Here is a 16253-nt window from a genome sequence, read left to right as displayed (position 1 = left end):
CGGGAGCTGTCCTCAAGCTGCAAGGCTTGAGTCTGTTTCCTCACCTCCCTGGACCCCACTGTCATCCCCTAAAGATGAAAGAGTCACCCAGTGCTTTGCCAACGTCACCTCAGGTTTTTGTTTTAAAATGCAGGCTGGGCACGGTGGCTCACGCCTGTAATCCCAGCACTTTGGGAGGCCAAGGCAGGTGGATCACCTGAGGTCAGGAGTTTGAGACCATCCTGGCCAACATGGTGAAACCTGTGTCTACTAAAAATACAAAAATTAGCTGGGCGTGGTGGCAGGTGCCTGTAATCCCAGCTACTCAGGAGGCTGAGGCAGGAGAATCGCTTAAACCTGGGAGGCAGAGGTTGCAGTGAGCTAAGATTGTGCCATTGCACTCCAGCCTGGGTGACAAGCATGAAACTCAGTCTCAAAAAACGAAAGTAATAATAAATAATAAAATAAAATGCAGGCCGACAGCCTCTTCCTCTCCCACGGAGCTTCTGATTCAGTGGGTTGAAGTGTGGATCTGGAAACGTCCTCTTTTATACGCACCCTGAGTGATTCCTGTGCAAGCATTTCTGGCTTGGAGCAGCAGTTCTCAGCCCTGGCTACTCACTAGGGTCACCTTGGATAGAATGGGGTTGGAAGTGGGGGGAGGCACCTTAAAAAGTGCCAGTGCCAGGGTTCCAGGTGAGCATATTTTATCCAGGGCCTCAGCATACTTTAAACATCCCCAGCTGGTGCTAATGTCTATCCCGGATTGGGAAGCCCTGGACAGGGCTGTGTGAGGTTGGAAGTGCTCCATCCCAGCAGGGCTGGCTCCAAGTACCTGGGGGCCAGGCTGCTGTTCAGGTCCTGAAACTCCAGGACCAGCAGATGCCTGTGGCTTTTTCCAGCTCTGGCATGGAAGTGACAACCTGCGGAAATTAGAAAAGAAACCCAGAAGACCAGCACATTCTCAGAGGCACCTTCTCAGGCAAGGCGGACACCCACCTCTCCTCCGGCTTGGTTTTCCTGGGAAAGGTGAGGCTGGAGAAGCTCTTGAAGGACGACGGAGAGTTTCTCCACTAGGGGTCGCACTTGCCCGACTGGTGCCCGGAGCTGAACCCCTGTCGTAATGTGTTCTTGTTCGGGACATAAATATGTCTGTTAAGGATGAGAAGCCCAGTCAATTTCCAGCCAGAAAGTGAAATGTGAGAGTGTAAGGCGGAAGAGAGATGGAGACAGGAGGCAGAGAGCGCATGAATGGACGAAAGCATCATTTCCTGCTCTGGGGCTTTGCCTTCCTCGTGGGAGGGAGGGTATTTCATGGCGTGCAGTCGGCCTTCTCCCAACCATAAATCTGCACACATGAGGACACTGCCGGGGGGCCCATGCCTGAGCCATCCGGGGCATATGATTGCTGTCCCGACACCCAGAGCTCTGGTGGGGGGCGGGGGGCAGCCCAGGTCTGGGAACCCCAGAACTCTCCTTGCCTGTAAAGGAGCTGGTGCCTTTCCCTTTGCCTCCATTCCCCCATTCCAGAGCCAGGACACACCCTCAGCGTTGCTGTGAAGTGAGCAACAGCAGGGTCTCTGAGTCAGACAGACCTTTCAAAATCAGGCACTTCCTCTCCTGGGATGTTTGACCTCGGAGACTTTGTTTCATTTCTCTGAGCCTTGGTTTCCTCATCCGTGCAATGGGCACAATGCTGACACCTGCATTGTAGGCTTGCTGTGAGGTTTACACAAAGCAGCACACAGGAGGCATTTACCAGAGTGCCTGTCTTATGCTAAATGCTCAGAAATGTTAGCTCTTATTAGGGCTATAATAACCCCCGAGGAAGGGCTTCCAGAGACCCCGATCCCAGCTAAGCCCCCTTAGCCAGGCTTGCCTGGCCTCTGCCATACCTCCCCTGCCTTGGGCTTCTAGCTGTGCTGTTCAGAGCTTTGTTCTCTCCTTGCTGCTGTGATCTGTTTTGTCTACAGCAGTGGCCCCTTATCTAAGGTTTCAGTTACCAGCGGTCAACTGCAGTCCCAAAATATTACATGCAATAAGATATTTTGAGAAAGAGAGAGAGAAGGAGGCCAGATTCACAGAACTTTTATTCTAGTATATTGTTGTAATTTTCTATTTTATTATTAGTTATTGTTGTTAGTCTCTTACTGTGCCTAATTCATAAACCGCATCATAGAGATGTGTGTATAGGAAAAACAGTGTATACAAGGTTCGGTACTATCTGTAGTTCGGAGCATCTAGATAGTTTGGGGGTCTTGGAATGTATTCCCTGTGGATAAGGGGGACTCCTGTACTTTCATGCTCTTCCCACCCTCGGGGCAGAACTTCCAAAAGAGCACATAGGGTCAGAAGCCAAGGACCTAGGCAGCCTGGCACTCTCCAGCTGTGTGACTTTGAGTGAGTGACTCCATTCTTCTGAACCCTGATTTCCTTGTCTATAAACAGAGGGCAGTGAGGCCTTCCTTGCAGGGTTGCTTTAAGGATTTAAGGAGTATTTTGGAAATGGAATAGTGTATTCGTTTGCTAGGGCTACTGGAACAAATACCACAGGCGAGTGGCTGAAAACTTAAAAGTTGATTGCCTCACAGTTCTGGAGGCTGGAAGTCTAAGATCAAGGTGCAGGCAGGGTCGGTTCCTCCTGAGGTCTCTCTCCTGGGCTCATAGATGGCCACCTTCTCCCTGTGTCCTCATGTGGTTGTCCCTCTGTGTGTGTCTATGTCCTCGTTGCCTCTTCAAGAACACCAGTTATATTGGACTAGGGCCCACCCATACGACCTCACTTTACTCATCGATTTTTAAAAAGCCTATCTTGAAATACCATCACATTCTGAGGCAGTCGGGTTAGGGCTTCAACATAGGAACGTGGAGAAGAGGAGATACAGTTCAGCCTTTGAACCATAACACATAAGCATATGTGTTATTTCTGCTTTTGTATCTTTCACTCTACCTGCCCTGTGGTAGGTATCCATGTATTCTTGTGACTCATTGATTAGTTTCAAAATCAAGAATATTTGGTGTGAATAAATGTCCCATCTACAAATAAGAAAGGCCCAAAGCTAAGCTGGAACACCAGCAGAGCAGCCTTAAGCAAATTCACATATGAAAATCTGGATTTCCTCCAAAGATAAAATTGCCTTTAATGAAATATTATATAAAAGTTTCCACCACGTATTCCATTAGATACTAAAAGACCAGGACTCGAGTTTCCCAAGGACTCATGATGTCATTTCTGTTTGTTTTTTTTTTTAAGGTAGTAAAATATATACACATAACATAAAATTTGCCAGCATAGGCATTTGCTGAGTGTTCCATGCAGTGGTACATTCACACTGCTGTGTAGCTGCCACACCATTATCTCCAGGACTTTCTCATCTTCCCAAACTGAAACTCTGTCTCCATTAAATGCTAACTCCCCACTCCTTCCCACCCCCAGCCTGGCAACCCCCACTCTACTTTCTGTCTGTAAGAATTTGATTCTCTAGGGACCTCAAGAATCGTGCAGTATTTGTCCTTTTGTGACTGGGTCATTGCTCTTAGCATAGCGTCTTCAAGGTTCATCTATGTTGTAACATGTCAGAGTTTCCTGCCTTTTTAAGGCTGAATAAGACTCCCCTTTATGGATACATCATGTTTTGCGTATCCATTCATCAGTCGATGGACACTTGGGTCGTTTTCCCCCTTTGGCTGTTGGGAATAATGCTGCTGTGAGCCTGGTGTACTAATGTCTCCGTGAACCTGCTGGACCAGATGGCAACTTTAGGTTGAATGTTTTGAGGAGCCGCACACTGCTTTTCCCATCAGCTGCACCATTCCGCATTCCCATCAGCTGTTTACAGCTTCCAGTTTCTCTGGCTCCTCTGTTATTCTCTGTTGCTTGAAATAGTTGCCATCCTAGTGGGTGTGAGGCGTGTGGTGTTGTTTTAAGAGCAATAACCGCATGTTTTTAACTTTGGTCCCCACGGGACCTCAGCCCTCTTTGAAATGCCCTCACGTGTTTTGGGGGTTCAGGGATGTTCGCTTCAGGGCCTGGCTGGGAGGAGCCCGCTCACACTGGGGGCAGGGTCCTTCCCTCTAGAAGAGCCCCTGGCTCTGTTCTTGGGAAAGAACCTTTTTCTTTCTCCCCCTGGGCAGGTCTGCCCTGTGCTGCTTCAGGGTCAAGGGGAACTTGGTCGATATCCTCACCAGACATCTCCAGGCGGGTCTGCATCCCAGTGGGCACATGCTCAGAACCCCCACCCCAAAATCCAGACATCTCCAGACAGGTCCGCATCCTGGTGGGCACGTGCTCAGACCCCCACCCCAAAATGTTCACAAAGACTGGCTGGACACACAGCATCTCAGGCAAAGCAGGCAAGAACCATGCGTAGCTCCGGGCACTCAGTCTCAGGTGGCAAGGACAGAGAGCAGAAGGCAGCGCCACCACGATCCACGAGCAGATCAGGGAAAGCAGAAGCACCGGGCCCCCGACCTGGGCTGTGGGCACTCCCCACAGCATCGCTGGGGTTGCACAGTCACCCGACTCAAAGGTTGAAACTTCATACCATGCTTAGAATCTTTAGACAGCTAAAGAGACCTTCATACTCAGTCACCGTGTATTGAGTGTAAAGTGCTGATGACCTGAGCAATCCCAAGAGGTAGCCTTCTGATCCTCATTTTACAGACGAGGAAGCTAGGGCCCAGAGAGGGTAAGTAACTGGCCCAAGGCCACACAGCTGATAAATAGCAGAGCAGGGACCCACTGCTCCCAGCCATTCTTCCAGAATGGCATAGCCACCGCCCTCCACATTTTACAAAGGGGTTTCCCGTGCCTTGCCTCAGGGGCTCCTCACAGCAGCCTCTTGAAGGTGTGGCATCTTCATTCTGTTCAGTCTGGACAGAAGAAAGGCAGAGATGCTGAGCCTGTTTCCCACATCACATCCCTAGAAATGTTGGGGGGCAGTCCTTGCATCCTGAGCTCAGCTCCATGGCCAGCACTTGAGGGGACCCAAAGGGCAGTGAGATTAAACGTGCTCTTGAGCACTTGAGGAACAGGGCAGACATAACCCACAGGGCCTGTCCAGTGGCCCTCAGGGGGCAATCCTTTTAATAAGGTTAAGCAAACTGCTGAGAGGATGACAGGAAGGTTCGTGAAAGCCTGGTGGAAAAGGTTCCAGGAAGAGAAACATCTGGTGCGGATGGGGCCACCAGGCTTAATGGATCTGCATTCTCATCTCAGTATGGCAGCCCCTGGTGGGGTGAATTGACCAGTCCCCATGCAGGAGGCCAGGCGCTCTACTGATGATTCAGAGAGAGGCAGCTCCACCTGACATCAGTCGGAGACCAAAAAATAGCCCTGGGCGAGTATTCAGGAGATCATGGGGAGATGTTAAAATTTGTGGGTGCACACAGAAAATTTCCAACTGGCACCCTGGGGACTTCGTGTCCTCTGAGGCTTTCACTTGACCCTGCGGAGATAGCAGACCCCCACTCCCAGGGAGCTCTACCATGCACCCTGGTTGACGGAAGCAAAGGCCTCCCCATGCTCACAGACACAGATGCTGATGTCACTTCCCCTGCCGTTCATGCCACCGAGCTGTGTGATGTGCTGGGGACTATGCTCACACAGCAGGTGCATGATCCCATTGAGCCAGCACGACCGCCCTTAGGAGTAGATCGTTACTGATCCCATTTTGTAGATGAAAAAATGGAGGATCCAAAAATTGAGGCCATCTGCCAAGCCCACACAGCTGGGACACAAGCCCAGGTCAGCCTGGCCTCCTTCTGGGCCTCAGCAGAGCCGCCTCCAGCCAGAGCTTCTTGGGAGGGGTGGGGAACAAGGCTCTGAGGCTGCAGGTCACACAGCGAGCAAGAGCCAGAGCTGGAGCTGGCCCCAGGCACTGCCAGGCTTGTGTCCCGCCCACTCCCCTCTGGCCTGGCCCCCTTGCCAGTTGCAGGTCCTGTCATAAAGCTTTGGCCACAATGGGGTGCACACAGCAGGATGTCAATATATGCACACTCCCTTTCCCCATACACCCTTGACAACAGAGGCCCAGGCCAGACAGCACCTTCCCTGGGGGCACCCAGGAGCCCGGCCTGCCAGTCTCCTGGTCTCCCTTCCCAGTCTGGTCCCATCCTCCTCCATTTCCAATCAGCAGCTTGGCCCCTGGGCCACCAGGCCCCTGTGGGCTGCAGAGGCTGACAGGGGCTGATGGGAGCCAGCCCCAGGGGGTTTGAAGGCTGATTACCGAGGACTGATGAGGTGAAGAGGGACTGCTGCCCAGAGCTGACAGCCTTGCCTGGGAGGAAGGACAGGCAGGAGGGCAAGGAGAACACTCCAGTCTCAGCCTGACATCTCTGGAAGGGCCAGGGGTCCATCTAGGGGCATCTCTGTTGGTGCCTTCTTTTCTGTGCCAAGGTCACTCCACTGCTCTTGGTTAAAATTAGCCTCATGCTCACTGCTCTGGACCGAGTGGCCTTTCCCCATGACCAATAGGACCTGGTCTTGCACAGGCAGGGCTGGGCTACATGCCCTCGGCTCTCCAAAGAGCAGATACAGTACATGCCCGGCGCCTTGGAGGCTGGAGCAGGGAGGGGTGTGTGCATGCACATGTGTACCTGTGCCTGTGGTGGGTATGCCTACAAGTGTAACTAACCAAACCAGGGTGTCTAGGAAGGAAACAGTTGTGGAATTGTGCAAGCATTTCATCATCAGCATCATTCCTAGGTTGTGTTGTTTCTTGCTTATCTCCAAGGCTCCCATGTAATGGCTGATGGCCTCAGCTTACTCATTTCTAGCCCCAAGCATTGAACACTTGGCCCAACTCCACCCACACATCACCCTTGAGATTAAGAAAGTGCTCTCAAAGGATATTTGTCAAATACACAAAGGAATAGGGACAAGTCACTATCTTATTCTTTGTCCATATCCCATACCTGGTAACATCTTAATCCAAAACTACACACTCAGTCAGGGCTCAGGCAAGGATGATTTGAGCTGGAAGAAAAGCCAGCTGAGGTTGAAAGGAAGAGAAGCACAGTGGTCAAGGCTCTGGGGCCAGATGGATGTGGGCTCAAGTCCTGCCCAGCCACATGGCCTTCTGCAAGCAGTCACCTCCCTAAGCCTGTTTCCTCACTTGTCAAGCACATTTGCTAAGCAGCAGCCTTGCCCAGAGTGGACGAGACAGTACCTCTCTGGTGCTCAGCAGAATGCCTGGCACAGTTAGGTATACAACAGAAGGAAGTTGTTAGTATTTTTACTGGATGTCAGCGAAAAAAAAAAATGTGGATTAAACCCTTAGAAACAGAGGATAGCATTGTTGCTAATCCTGCAGAGGGAAACCTGATGAAGGACGTTGTGAACAAAGTTAAAGCAAGTGTCAGGCAGGAAGATAATATTTGCAGTGCTTGTATAACAAAGGATTACTGCAAAGAAAACTGAAGAAGTTCTTCCTGTTCTTAAACAACCCAAAGACAAATGAACCAACGATAAGAATGGGCATTGCACAGAAAGAGAACTAGTACAGCTAATAAATAAAGCAAACAGTGCCCAGCCACACCAGTCCATGGAAAAATGCAATTGAAATAGTAGTGCCGGATACTTTTACCATCAGGTGGCAAAATGGCAATACTGCTAATATCCAATAATATTGGTAAAGATATGGAAAACTCTTGCTGTCATAAAGATTAATGGCAGTGTAATCCGATAAAGCCTTTTGGGGGACATTTTTGGCTTCCAAAATGTTGATGCATACACACACTGATGAAGCTACCACATTTCTAGAAAACTATCCTACGGTAAGATATGCCCTTATTCCCAAAGATAAACATACGATATTGTTTACTGCAACTTGTTTGTAATTACAATGGAACAACTTAATGGTACAACAAGAGGGTAGCTGAAAGAAATGGGGGACAGTTTTTTTTTCCTTTTTTAATTGTCCGAAGGGCCAGCTAGAAGGGCATAATTATTTTATAAACTACTATTCTGCCATTAAAATGAATGGGCAGCCCAGGGATGGTGGCTCATGCCTATAATCCCAGCACTTTGAGAGGCCAAGGCAGGAGGGTCTCTTGAAGCCAGGAGTTTGAGGCCAGCCCCTGGAAAACATAGCAAGACCCTATCTCTACAGAAAATATTTAAAAAAAAAAAAAGAACTTAAAAAAATGAATGGGCACGTCCATAGGTTCTGATTTTGACAAATAGCCAAGACTATCAAGTGAGGGGAAAGGGTGCAGAAAACACATACAGCATGATGTACACAGACACACACAATTTTATGTTCATCGCACACATGCGTATTTGTGTAAATGTGCAGCAAAGGGATCCCAGAGATACCAACCAAAGAGAGCCCCGTGACCTCCGAGGAGGGAGCGGCTGGGGCTGTCAGCGCAGAGGGATAAGGAAGGGCGCTGGCATTTTACCCGCATTGCTGGAGTCTTCTGTAGTGAGAGTGCATTAATGCATTCAGAGAAGAAAAAAGCCAGGCCAGCAGGCAGTGATGGATGGTCCGGTGCAATTGTGCCTGGTGGCAGAGAATGGATGACGCGACCCCTGGGGTTGGGTCCCGCCCCGGGGCTCTAGTGGCCCCCTCTGGCCCGTCCCTGCCCATTTCCTCTCCCGATAGCACCCTCCCCCAGGTTATCAGTGGGGAGGCCACCCCACACCACACTGCCTTCCCTGTACCTGCCGCAGAGCCCTCAGAACAGTCCATCACTGCTTATCGTCCCTGTCCCTGCGCCAGAGAGGCTGCTGGGGGGCCCAGGCTGTGCACTCACCAGCCGAGAGGACTGGTCCCTCCCCTCCACCCAGGCCAGCATCCTAATTTGGGGGAGGAGACTTCTGGCCACTAGGGACAACTCCATGGCTATGACATCCCAAGGAGAGCATTCTTCAGAACCCCCACTTCCTACAATTACAGTCATGGTGCCTGGCATTGATGGCTGCCTACTAGGGCCAACCACTGTGCCTGTCAAGGGATGTGCTTTTTGTTCCTTTTCATCTTTTTTTTTTTTTGAGACAGGGTTTCGGTCTTGTTGCCCAAGCTGGAGTGCAGTGGTGCAATCTCAGCTCACTGTAACCTCCACCTCCTGGGTTCAAGTGATTCTCCTGCCTCAGCCTCCTGAGTAGCTGGGATTACAGGCGCTCACCACCACGCCCGGCTAATTTTTGTATTCTTAGTAGAGACGGGGTTTCACCATGTTGGCCAGGATGGTCTCGAACTCGTGACCTCAGGTGATCCGCCGACCTCGGCCTCCCAAAGTGCTAGGATTACAGGCGTGAGCCACCGTGCCCAGCTCCTTTTCATCTTTACACAATCCTAACTAGCTCCAGAGATGGGGAAACACTCAGAGATAGTAAGTAACCCAGGTCACCAGACGATACACAGCAGAACCGGGACCAGGTCACCAGAACTCAGGTTTGTGCTGTGACTGCAAACACAGGGACAGGTCACTGCAGAGTCTTCTGCCCGGAAAGCAGGGGTCCTGGTGAACCTAGTTAGTGCCACCCTGGCTCTCCCACAGTATCCCTCCTGATAAGTGGTGACACACTCTGCCCCCTTATCCTTGGCAGTGAGCGAGGGACCCTCTCCATTGCGGGTGGTGAGAAGTGGTGCTTGCAAAGGCATCACTAACTTGAGCCCAGTAACAGAGAATGGGAGTCTTCCCGGCTTTCCCGGCAATGGGGCAGGTGGAAAGAGCCCTTTATGGAGTCAGAGCCCTGGGAGGGCCCACGGCCTCTGGAGCTCAGCTGTCCGGTTTCCCAGCCTCACTTTTTTCATCTGTAAAGCAGGTACAGCAGAAGTCCCAATGGGAGTAAAGGAGATGTCAGATGTATGCCAAGCCCTGAGATGCCAAGTACATGAACACCAAGCACCTCGAACCCAGCTGGCCCGAGTGCCAGGAACTGGGCACTGTCATCATGGAAACCAAGCACCTCGAACCCAGTTGGCCCCAGTGTCAGGAACCGGGCCCTGTTGTCACGTAAACCAAGCACCTCGAACCCAGCTGGTCCAAGTGTCAGGAACCGGGCACTGTCGTCACATAAACCAAGCACCTTGAACCCAGCTGGCCCAAGTGCCAGGAACTGGACACTGTTGTCATGGAAACCAAGCACCTAGAACCCAACCGGCCCCAGTGCCAGCAACCAGGCACTGTCGTCATGGAAACCAAGCACCTTGAACCCAGTTGGCCCCAGTGTCAGGAACCAGGCACTGTCGTCACGTAAACCAAGCACCTCGAACCCAGCTGGCCCAAGTGCCAGGAACTGGACACTGTTGTCATGGAAACCAAGCACCTAGAACCCAACCAGCCCCAGTGTCAGCAACCAGGCACTGTCGTCATGGAAACCAAAGCACCTCGAACCCAGTTGGCCCCAGTGCCAGGAACCGGGCACTGTCGTCATGGAAACCAGGCACCTCGAACCCAGCCGGCCCCAGTGTTAGGAACCGGGTACTGTCGTCATCAGCACCAGGGTCAACCTCTGGACCCTGGCTTCCTCATCATTAACAGGAAAGGTTAGAAGCCCTGTTAGGTCTCTTCCAACTTTGTAACTCTGAAAAAGCAAGGTGGAGTTTCTTTGGCACACTCTTTGAGGAAATAGGATTTGCCAAACCAATGCAAATGGAGAAATATATTTCACCTGAGTGGGGAAGAAAAACCTTGTAAAGGCTTCCAAGAACCTCCAGAAACCTACTGGATGTACTTACCACTAATCTCTTTCAAAGAAATTCCCTGACAATACTCTATTAATCTCTCTTGAGCTCCTTCATACCCCTGAAAGTAGCAGGACAGCCTTACTTTCCAAACCTTCACCTTTGCAAGAGCCTAGTCTGTGAGTCCAGGCTCACCTGAAGTCTGAGATTTTGGGAGCTTTGGAGAATCCTGGATAAAATCCCTTACTGAACTTAGATAGCAGGAATCTCTGATCTTTGGAGAAGTCTCCTCGGTTTTCAGAGACTGAGCATCTGTTCCTAGCTCCCTCCGGGCTCTGATGCCATTGGTGAGTGCCGGAAGCTGTTCCAGGCCTCAACACAGAAAGAACCCTTAGACCTTCAGAGCTGGAGGTGTGCAGAGTGGTCTCTGCCTGGGCTCAACCTCTGTGATTTCTGGCAAGTTACTGAAATTCTCTGTGCCTCAGGTTTCTTTTATGAAAATTATAATAGTTTTTATCTCCTAGGGTTATGGTGAATACCTAGGGCAAGACCTGGCACTTAGAAAGCTCTCATCAAATGTCCTCTAACTCTTGGAGACAATGACCAAGACTTAGAGGAAATGATTTGGGGGAACTTCACCACTTTCTTGGTTCTCTCGGAGGCCGGTGGAGACGCTGCTCCATTCTGCCTGGATCATTTCCCAGGGCAGGTAAGTGGTGGGACCCCTCCCCGGGAGGCCAGGAAAGACGCAAAGATGGATGCGTGTGTTCCCCAGGAGTGAGTGTGTCCTGGGGTGGGTGGGTCATGGGGAGTGGGGTGTCATGAAGGCGGGTGGCTATGGTACCATGAGGGTGGGAGTTATGGGAAGTGCTGTGAAAGTGCAGGTGTGTTATAAGAAGTGGGGTTTCAGAGGGCTGGGTGGGCTGTGGGGGTCTGTCCAAGAGGAATAGGACTAGAGTTGAGGGCAGCAATCTTCCAAGTCCAGAGCACCCTCAACCCAGCAAGCCTGAACAAGTGTGTGGGGCCTCTGGCAAAATAACAGCCAGGCAGACGGGCAGAAGAGTTGGAGCAGGCCGAGCGCTGGTTGGAGAGAGGTGAACATGGCCACTGCAGTGGCTGGCGGTGGCCTAGGCATCTCTAGGGCCCAGCAGTGGAGCTGGGGTAGGGGTGGCTGATTCCGAAGCGTTCTGTTCTGGCCGTGCATCTTCATGGAGACTTTCTGAGCTGAACTTGGTTCTCGGTGATTCCAACTCACTCCCCACAGACTTATACGGCACTGAGTGCAGGCCTGGAGGGAGACACTTCACTTAGATCCTTTCACTGGATGGCATGATAATGCTGTGGGAAGGTACGGATGAGGAAACCAAGCCTCAGGTCACTGGATGGTATGATAACACTGTGGGAAAGTACGGATGAGGAAACCAAGGCTCAGGGAAGTTGCGTGAATTGCCCCAGGTCACAAGGCTTTTGACCTCCAGTCCAGCGTCCTTCCTGCGTTCCCCCATTGGCAAGGTTTGCCGACAGGGTGGGCCCAGCTGCTCCCAGCACAGCTGGCCCTGGAGAGCACTTTGCAGGGACAGAGTCAGCCATGTGAGAAAGGAGTTGGCATACTTTAGGATTTAAGGGTTCTAATCGGGACTTCCCAGCAAATTCTGCTGGGCCACTGTGGACCTCTCAAGAATGAAGTTGGACCATATAAAACTGCAATTTTGTAGATCAAAAATCATTGAATATTAGCAATTTCATACAGTTCAGCCTAATAGTGCTTGGGGGGAAGCCCACGAAATGCATGACTTGCCCTTTTCTTGCAGTATGAGACAGGGCTTCATCAGAAAGGCCAGGCCTGTGGATGGAGGCAGGGAGCTGATGGAAATGACCTCTGTGCAGCTAAGGATGCTATGCTTTGTTTCTTGAGCTGAATTGCAATTGTGCCCAGCCTTCCTGGGACAAGGGTGGGAACTCAGGAGTTACTACAACCACTGCCGCCCTACCCTGGGAAGGCCACTTGTGGTCTTGGACAAGTTCCCTCCCACGTGGCTGGATGAGCCCTCAGGCGACAGCTGCGTTCTGTCGAGGAAGCCACGTGAGGGGGGCGGGGCTGGGGTGGGATGGGTGGTGGGCCCTCTACCCACTGACCATGAAACACTCCACAATCTTCCCCCTTGGTGTTCCAAGTGCCTGTGTCACACCGGCATTCCCACCGCAGAGGCAGCTGGAAAGGCGCCAGAGGGAATTTCAGTGGGCTCCCGTCCCGGGCAGTGGAGTGAGGCAGGGCTCCAGGGGTCCCTGGATGCAGCCACGCCTGGATGCAGGTCCTGGCTCTGCCCCTCCCCAGGGCGTAGTAACCTCAGGCATGTGGCTGACCCGCTCTGCTGTGCCTCAGTTTCCACAGCTGCACAATCTGGATAGTAACAGGCCCACCCTGCTGGGCTGTGGTGAGGACACTCGAGATGGTGTTTGTGAAGTGTTCAGTCGAGGTTGGCCAGCGTTTTGGTTGCTGTCCACTCAAGCAGTGGGCATTCATACACACCCGTGTGGAGCCAAGAATGGATCAAGCCTGAGGGGTCCTTCCCTCTGGCTCCCCCTTTGCTTCAACTCCGCCTTGTCTGGCTGCATCGTTGGTGGTCTGGGCCCACCGCATAACTGTCTCCCTGGGACAGCTTTGGGGTCAGGGGGGTCAGCCCGGGGCCAGCAGCTGGTCCGGTATGTCCACTCTCCCTGCAGCTGGGAGGGGCTGTGTTGGAACCTCGGGGCTGTCACCTCAGTGAAGATGGTGTAAACACCAGGCATCCGCAGCCTATCTGGATGAGCTGGGCATGTCTCCCTGGGCTGGGAGCCTCAGGCCTGGCTGAGAATGGCAACATCCCAGCCTAGGAGGGCCTGATCCAAGGACCCAGGGCCTCACAGGTGTGTTAACACACCTTGTGCATGTGGCATGTTCAGGGATGTTCTCTGAACGCTACCCATCTGGCTTTCTACTTACTCCTGGCATGCTCCCATATTATCCTTTGAATTTCATGGAACCTCTACGAACCTTAGTCTTCTCTTCTACAAACAGAGAATAATACCTCCTACCTCCCTACCATGGCCTGGAACGGTCATGAGCATTCGGTTAGTTGCACAGTGCACAACGCAGTGCCCAGGCACAGAGAAGCACTCAATACCAGTGAGCACCCAGAAGTTTTGCCCTCTCTGATAGTCTTTTTCCAAGATGCTAAGGTCCCTAGGATGAGCCACAGGGGCAGTCCAGCCTGTGGCATCTGCCAGTGAGGAGAGTGTCACAATGGTGTCCCAGAACTTTGAAGCTGAAAGACTGCTGTAGAACTGAGCTGGTCCAGTCCTCAGTCCAGTCCTCTACTTTATAAAGGACTCCGGGTGGGTCAATCAGTATGGGCTGCTATAATGAAGTGCCAGAGGCTGGGCAGCTTATGAGCCATGGAAATTTACTTCTTGCAGCTCTGAAGCTAGAAGTCTGAGGTCAGCTGCTGGCGTGTTTGGGTGGCTGCACACTGCTGACTTCTGGCTGTGCCCTCAACTGGCAGAAAGAGGGCAAGAGAGCACATTGGGGTCCCTTTTATAAGGGCACTAATCCCATTTGTGAGGGCTCCACCCTCATATCCTCATCACCTCCCAAAGGCCCCATATGAATTCAGAATTCAATGTGTAAATTATAGGGGGACACAGACATTCAATTTCAATGAAACAGGCCTCAGTTAAAGAGCCCAGGTTGGATTTCACCAGCCGTGTGGCTGTGGAGCAGGCACTCAACCGCCCTGAGCCTGTGTCCTGGTCTTCATGTGGGCATTGGAAAAATAACACCTGCTCCACCAACCTCACACAAATGAGATGAAATACAAGAAAATGCTTCATGAATTTAAAAAGTTCTCACTAGTTATTTGCATTGTTTTTAAGGCGTAGGTAGGTGTTTCCCCTACTTAATCTGGGATTAGACTCATCCTGGACTAATGCCCATGCTCCTGCCTCCAGGTCCATAGAAGGAGAAGGCAACCCATCTGGATGTCTGGAGGAGGTTTGGATCTCCTCTCCTTGGTCAGAACTGCTCATAAGAATCTCCATTGCAGGATCGATATTTGCTGCCATTTCTTTTCCTCTGCACACACATTCTAGAGTAAGCAGCAAACAGAGGTGACCAGAGATGCTAGGATGGGAACATGAGGGATCTGGAAAGTCCCTGACTGAGCAATCAGAAGCTGGGTTTCACATGCTCACCATGGCTAGTCTAGCGAGTTTGCAGAATTCTGAAATGGGATGAGACCCTGAGGTTTGCCTTTCATTAGCCTGGCTGTCCATTTATGGGGCAGTCTCTGCAGGAAGGAAGGAAACAGGAGAGGCTCCTACCTGCCCCATCAGCTCACTTTTTAAAACATGCTCACCCGGCCTCACCAAGTGAGGTGGGCGGAGAGCCCGAGGTTGGTTCACTCTGTGCTTCACATGTCCTTCACATGTCCTTCACATGTCACCTCTCTACTCCGTGAACTTGCAAGGCTCACCTGGGTCTCTCACTTTCCATTCCCTGTCTCTCAGATCTACTAGAACAAGGCTATAGCCACAAAGCACGTATATAGTCGGTCCCTTTTGCTGACATGTGACATGCAATTCAGGGATGTCCCCCCTCCCCCTAGAAGTGACGAATGCCTGCAGCTGTTGTAAATGTTAAAGTAAAATTAATGTTGGTTGTACACCCATGTTCATAGCAGCATGACTCACAATAGCCAAATGTAGAAGCAATCTGTATTAGTCCGTTCTCAAGCTGCTAATAAAGACATACCTGAGACTAGGTCATTTATTAAAAAAAAAAATAGGTTTAATGGACTCACAGTTCCACGTGGCTGGGGAGTCCTCATAATCACGGCAGAAGGTGAAGGTGTAGCCAAGGCACATCTTACATGGCAGCAGGCAAGAGAGTGTGCAGGGGAACCCCCCTTTATAAAACGATCAGATCTTGAGAGACTTATTCACTATCATGAGAAAAGTATGGGAAAAACCTGCCCCCCCACGATTCAATTACCTCCCACTGGGTCTCCCATGACATGTGGGGATTATGGGAGCTACAATTCAAGATGAGATTTGGGTGGGGACACAGCCAAACCATATCACAACCCAAGTGTGCATTGGCAGATGAATGAATAAGCAAAACATGGTCTATCCGTCAGTGGAATATTATTTAACCTTAAAAAGGAAGGAAATTGGGGCTGGGTGCAGTGGCTCATGCCTGTAATCCCAGCAGTTTGGGAGGCTGAGGTGGGCAGATCACTTGAGGTCAGGAGTTTGAGACTAGCTTGGCCAATGTGGTGAAACCCTGTATCTACTAAAAATACAAAATCAGCCAGGCATGGTGGCAGGCACATGTAATCCCAGCTACTCAGGGGGCTGAGGCAGGAGAACACTTGAACACTGGAGGCGGAGGTTGCAGTGAGCCGAGATCATGCCATTGCACTCCAGTCTGGGCAAAAAGAGTGAAACACTGTCTCAAAAAACAAACAAACAAACAAAAACAAAAGAAGGAAGGAAATTCTGACCCATGCTATAACATGGATAAACCTTGAGGACATCATGCTAAGTACAATAAGCCAGCCACAAAAGGACAAATACTGCATGATTCCACTTATAGGAGGTCCC

At 51.1% G+C, this 16253-nt stretch overlaps 1 long non-coding RNA gene across 1 annotated transcript; it reads left to right on the top strand.

The window, feature by feature from the left end:
• Positions 1-10528: 10528 nt before the first annotated feature.
• On the top strand, positions 10529-15408 carry LOC103891270 (uncharacterized). The gene is made up of 3 exons (XR_655518.3): positions 10529-11322; positions 12425-12696; positions 14526-15408. It is a non-coding gene; the product is annotated as an uncharacterized LOC103891270 (long non-coding RNA).
• The last annotated feature ends 845 nt before the right edge of the window (positions 15409-16253 follow it).

The sequence above is a fragment of the Pongo abelii genome, chromosome 7 (assembly GCF_028885655.2).
Source record: "Pongo abelii isolate AG06213 chromosome 7, NHGRI_mPonAbe1-v2.0_pri, whole genome shotgun sequence".
In the NCBI taxonomy this organism is placed as follows: domain Eukaryota; kingdom Metazoa; phylum Chordata; class Mammalia; order Primates; family Hominidae; genus Pongo; species Pongo abelii.
This window is presented reverse-complemented; position numbering and strand designations above follow the sequence as displayed.